This window comes from Hemibagrus wyckioides, unplaced genomic scaffold (genome assembly GCF_019097595.1).
Source record: "Hemibagrus wyckioides isolate EC202008001 unplaced genomic scaffold, SWU_Hwy_1.0 Contig15, whole genome shotgun sequence".
NCBI classification, from domain to species: Eukaryota; Metazoa; Chordata; class Actinopteri; order Siluriformes; family Bagridae; genus Hemibagrus; species Hemibagrus wyckioides.
The window spans coordinates 159,902-165,840 of record NW_026690775.1 but is presented as its reverse complement, the minus strand read 5'-3'; the positions used below and the strand labels follow the sequence as shown (position 1 = coordinate 165,840).

At 37.7% G+C, this 5,939-nt stretch overlaps 2 non-coding genes across 2 annotated transcripts; one reads left to right on the top strand and one right to left on the bottom strand.

Annotated features, from left to right (window-relative positions):
• Nucleotides 1-2,369: 2,369 nt before the first annotated feature.
• Nucleotides 2,370-2,451, top strand: trnal-aag (transfer RNA leucine (anticodon AAG)). The gene has a single exon. It is a non-coding gene; the product is annotated as a tRNA-Leu (tRNA).
• Nucleotides 2,452-5,507: 3,056 nt separating this feature from the next.
• Nucleotides 5,508-5,579, bottom strand: trnap-ugg (transfer RNA proline (anticodon UGG)). The gene has a single exon. It is a non-coding gene; the product is annotated as a tRNA-Pro (tRNA).
• Between the last annotated feature and the right edge of the window lie 360 nt (nt 5,580-5,939).

Sequence of the window (5,939 nt, the reverse complement as noted above, 5' to 3'; positions counted from 1 at the left end):
TGATTTGTATTTGCAGGACAGAGTAACATCATCACCTTCATCTACAGCTTTATGAGGGAAATCTGGCTCTATTGAATCTGCCATGGAGTCACCTGTCATAGAGAAGAGAACATAATGTTTCTAACCTTTAAATAATCAACAGGAAATACTTAAGTCAGACCCACACTCTGCATTTTCACACTGCATCACCACACAGACTAATATTTAATATAATATAGTTAATATTTCTGCAATAACAAAAAGTCAATGTTAACTCACCTAGTGAAAGCCACAGATACATGAATATAACAGTGAACATGATGACTGGTCTTAGCTCAGTGAAAATAGTGGAGATCTTTCTGTAATCTAATATGTTAACACCATAAAGCTTCAAAATTGCTCCACCCCACAGCATCACATGACAGTGTCACCAATGTTGTTGTCAGATTGTTGATTCTTACTGAAACATCCTGGCTTTACATTCAGCCTCATATGGGAAACCTGTCCAGAGGACATTTAAGTAAACTCATACTGAAAGCAGGAAATAAAGTTTTGTTGTAAATCTGAAAAATAAAACTTTCCTGTACTCATGATAGCATCAGAAGAAAAGAAAGTAGAGTAAATGCAGATTTACAGAAAAGTTTCCAGTTTTCAGTGTTTCTGACACAGCAGGTGCTTTTGCTTGTCACAGAAATGACATTAGATGAGTATTTATTCTTATGACAGTTTAGTGTTAAGTGGACAGTTGTGTTGTTTAATCAGAATGGTATCTCTGAAATTATCTTAGGCACTAAGAGTAACCAGGACAGGGGTTAGGATATTATATCAGCAGTATGTATGATAGAAGAACAAGTAAACTCTATGTCACAAAGGTTTTACTGTGAAAAGTAGCTTCCATCATCTCAGAGAATGTGAGCAGGTTGTGTGGTAGTGTCTCTAGAACTTAACCCACAATACGATAAGTGACTGCGCCATCTTGTGTTCACTGAAGAGAAAAACCTTAACACGAAAAAAAATTGTTTTTTAACTTACCAAATTTATATATGTGCAGAAATATAATTGAAAAAAATAATTGTTTCTCTTTCTCTCTCTCTCTCTCGCTCTCTCTCTCTCTCTCTCTGTCTCTCTCTCTCTCTCTCTCTCTCTCTCTTTCACACACACACACACACACAGCCATTTGCTCACCCATTCACACCTAGGGTCAATTTAACATTATCAATCAATCTACTTAGACTAGCTTTATTTAGATATTACTTCAAACTTGTTGCAAAATATTCACTAATAATATTAAAAATTAGATGATTGTTCAGTAGGTGGCAATATACAGTATCTCACAAAAGTGAGTACACCCCTCACATTTTCGTAAATATATGGCAACCTGTAGCTCTGGTGAACTCCATGCCCAAGAGGGTTAAGGCAATGCTGGAAAATAATGGTGGCCACACAAAATATTGACACTTTGGGCCCAATTTGGACATTTCCACTTAGGGGTGTATTCACTTTTGTTGCCAACGGTTTAGACATTAATGGCTGTGTGTTGAGTTATTTTGAGGGGACAGCAAATTTACACTGTTATACAGGCTGTACACTCACTACTTTACATTGGAGCAGAGTGTCGTTTCTTCAGTATTGTCACATGAAAAGATATAATAAAATATTTACAAAACCGTGAGGGGTGTACTCACTTTTGTGAGATACTGTATGTCCATGTGTCCATACAGCCCTAAAACATCAGGCATGTGTGGCTTGGGGTGCAGTCAGAATTCTAATTCATCCCAAAAGTGTTGAGTGGGTTTGAGTTCAAGGCTGTGTGCAGGTAACTCATTTTATTCCACACCAAACTTGTAATAAACATCTTCATTGAGCTGGAACATGTTTTTGTAAGAATATAAAGACATCCTACAATTGTGCAGCAGTTTGGAGAATGCCCACATACTGGTGTGATGGTTAGGTGTCCACAAATATAGCCATATTGTACATATTCAGGACTTTGTTAGAATTAGTATTGTTGTAATAATGTTGTAATAATTGGTTGTGCATGTCAATAAAGAAACATATGTAAAAATATGTTAATATAAATACTGAACCCTTCTCAATATCTCAGTACCTCAGGTGTGAGACTTTGTTGACCTGAAGCGCCACCCAGATGGCAACAGGTCAGACAAGTGATGAGCAGGATGTGAGGAGTCTCCTGTGATGGCCTTGATTTTGCTGAGGCAGCGGGACCTGGACATGTCATCCAGGGAGGGCAGAGGGCAGCCGATGATTTTTTGAGCTGTATTTCACCCTCTGCTCAGTTTGTCTGTCCTCATCTGTGCAGCCTGCATACCACACACCCAGACAGTATGTCAGTGTGCTCTCCACAGAGGTCTATAAGGCATGAGTCTTTGGGTAGCGTGGCCGAGCGGTCCAAGGCGCTGGATTAAGGCTCCAGTCTCTTCGGAGGCGTGGTTTTGAATCCCACCGCTGCCAGCCAAACTTTTGGGTCGACGACAGCAGATGGTTGTTCCTTCACCCACACCTTCAGGGGTGTGTGGTTGAGTGCGAAGCCTTAATGCTGAGTTCACACTGCAAGATTTTCAAAGTTGTTGGGTCACCATTGTTTTCACACTGCACGACTATCTATCGGCTTGATTTCTGTTTATTTCTGATAAAAACCTATAACCTCTAATTAACTATAACATCGTGCTCCAACACTCCGTCCAGCGTGTATCCAGCCTTGATGCCCAATGACGCCTGAGATAGGCACAGGCTCCCCGTGACCCAAGTATAGATCGGATAAGCGGTACAGACAATGAAATGAAATTGTGCTCCAACCAAAGCCATGCTTGCTGATATTGAATAGAATAGAATAGAATAGAATAGAATAAATTTTATTGTCATTGCACATAAGGAGTACAACGATACTGTGGGTGCTCTTCTCAACAACAGTGCACTGAAATATAATACAATGAAGAGCATAGCAAGTAGTATAGAAAAATAAGAAATAAATAGGAAAATAATAAAATATTTAAAGAAATACAAAAAACATTAAACTGTCCAAGGATTTCCTATGAAAATGATACAAATCTAACCCAAAAATAATCTGTTTGCTGTTTAAAAACAAATAAATTATATAGTTTAGAGATTTCTGTTTTTCAGGATCCTTTGATAAATGCGGTCTGCACCTCGTTGCTCAGGCTAGAATCTGTCAGTTTTGTATTCAACTGAAGTTGTGAATACTGTCACTGTCCAATCTTCTGCTGTAAGTCTGTTTCCAGTGTAACCTCAGAGTCCTGCTCTTCAATGACAGCAGAGGATCCTGATGTCCTGTAGCTCATCCACATCAAGATTGGACATCTTTTATTGTTATAGATGCTTCTCTCTTCACTGTGATTGTAAAGAGGGATTATTTATAGACTGTTGTGTATCAAAATCCCAAAAAATTCTGTTCAGAACAGTTTCAGAAATACTCAAAATTCTCATCTTAAACCAAAAAACATGCCACAAACTCAGTCAGATCACATTTCCCTACATTTGGATAATTAATATGAATAAATCTGGATGATTAAACCCACAGCTGGTCTGATTGTTTGTAAAAGGCCATTGCCTTAGCACACATCCTGCAAAGCAACACGCATTTCCAGGATGTACATGCATAATTACACATGAACAAAAAAAATAATGAATGAAAATGCAAGAGAAAATGTCAATAAGTTTTATTAAAAATAGACAGCAACAACATGTGACCCAATGGCAAACATCTAGATTTGTGAATTTATTGTAATTAATGTGTAGTTGTCATGTTTGAACCCACTTTGTTTTCATTTACAATTTCTTTCAACTGCATGTGGCCATATTTTTTTATTTATGTCTGCGGTTAACTGATAAAAAGTTGGTGTAGTTTTTAGAAACCTTTTGTATGTGTATGTGCTATTTGATGTTTTTGTAAAGCCTTTCAGTGACTCTGTATCACTGTGCTTCTACTCTAAGAGCACAATGATAGAGTGCAGAATCTGAGAGCTTTAGTCCTCTGATATTAAGTTCAGTAGAGTCTCTGCTTGTTTTTAACTCTAATTGACGATCATCAAGAGTTCTCTGATCAGGTCCTGACCATGCTCCTTTATACAGTAAAATCTGTGGTGCGCTGTTAGGATATTGTTTGTACCAGTAAAGATAAATGTCTTCACTGCTTGACTCATATGAACATTTCAGAGTAACAGTCTCTGTTTCTTTCTTGACAATGTTGGCATCTTCATCTGTTGGTCCAGTTTTATCAGCAAAACTGTAAGTAACATAAAGAATATATCAGTGTGTATCAGTAGTTTTTGTAAAACAAATACTGATTGAAGAAATTACTAGGTTAATACAAACATGGGTATTAATTAATATAATTAAGTAACTGATTATAAATCCATTGTAATTATTAATACAGTTGATTAACAAATGAAAATGAATTACCTGTAACTAGAGTGAGAATCAGTGGTATGTATCTCACTATGTACAGTAAGTTGTATAGTTGATCCATTTCTGAACACAGCTCTGTGAGGATTCTGTATAATAGTGCTGTATGTGCTGAACTTTACACGTCTCTAGAAGGACACACCCAGGAAGTGATGCAGTTGTAGTGTAGAGTCATTAATATGTCTGTGTTGTATTTTAAGATTCATCATCTATACAATACTATAAGCCTTTATCTGTTTGTGTGGTTTTTAAATTATTTGTACATTTATAAATAATTATGATAATTTGCTGTGGAAAATCATAGGAAACTGGATCCTAAACCAAATCTCTCATAAGTAAATTTGCTGTGTCTGTTCCCAAAAGGTAATTAAATTCACTTCACTTCATTTTTATTTGTACAGCACTTTTAGCAATGGACATTGTCTCAATGCAGCTTTACAGAAAAACAGAAATTCAGAATAGAAATTACGAAGTTGAAAATTAACTTTACCCCTAATGAGCAACTCTGAGGCAACAGCGGCAAGAAAAAACTCCCTGAGACGATATGAGGAAGACTCAAATGTGAACCCATCCTCATCTGGGTGATACCAGAGAGTGTGATTATGAATAAATTACCTTCTAATTGTATATTATCAAACATTAAAAGCAGCAGAGGAGATGATCAGATCCACTTGTTTAGTTTTATCATCAACTTTAGCAGACAGACGTGGTGGCATAGGGATTTACCTTTTACCCTCCTTTCTGAAAAGGTCAATGTTAACTTACCTAATGAAAGCCACAGACACATGAATATAACAGTGATCATGATGAATGGTGTTAGTAAAATGACAATATTCTGAGGTCTTTCTGTACTCTATTATATTAATATTTCAGAGGTTCATGTCTCGACAAAGTGTGACATTCTCCATCCCGCTCCCTGTATTCCAGAGAGAGGCTCCAGGTTGGAGCTTTAATTTTCAGAGGTAATTACAGTGGGATTTGAACCTTCTTGGACCTCTGGAGAAACAAGCTTCCAAGCGAGAACCAAGCCAGCAGTGCAAGTTTCCATTAGTTTTGTTCCAACCACTCTATTCCATGAAAAATCCGGGCTCGTCAGGGATTTGAACCCGGGACCTCTCGCACCCAAAGCGAGAATCATACCCCTAGACCAACGAGCCAGGTCGTCCTTGTCAGCTTGATGTGCGCCAATGGAGGTTCACTGTACTCTGTAACTGTATGACCTTCTTGCTCATATGGACTGGGGTCCGAGTAAAAGGAACTCGGTTACACAAAGTCAAGTTAACAATAAAGCGAGGCTCCTGTGGGATTCAAACCTTTTTGGAATCCAGACGCTAAGTGTGAACCAAGTAAGCAGCTCTTGCCATTGGGCCAAATTATGTCATTTACAGGGTTGTTACTGTAGTCTTAGATTTCTGTTCTTGGTGAACAGGAATGAAACCTGATGTGGTCTTTAGCTGTTGTAGCTCATCTACCTCAAGAATTGATTATGGAGCACTATTTCAGTAGAGCTTATTTAT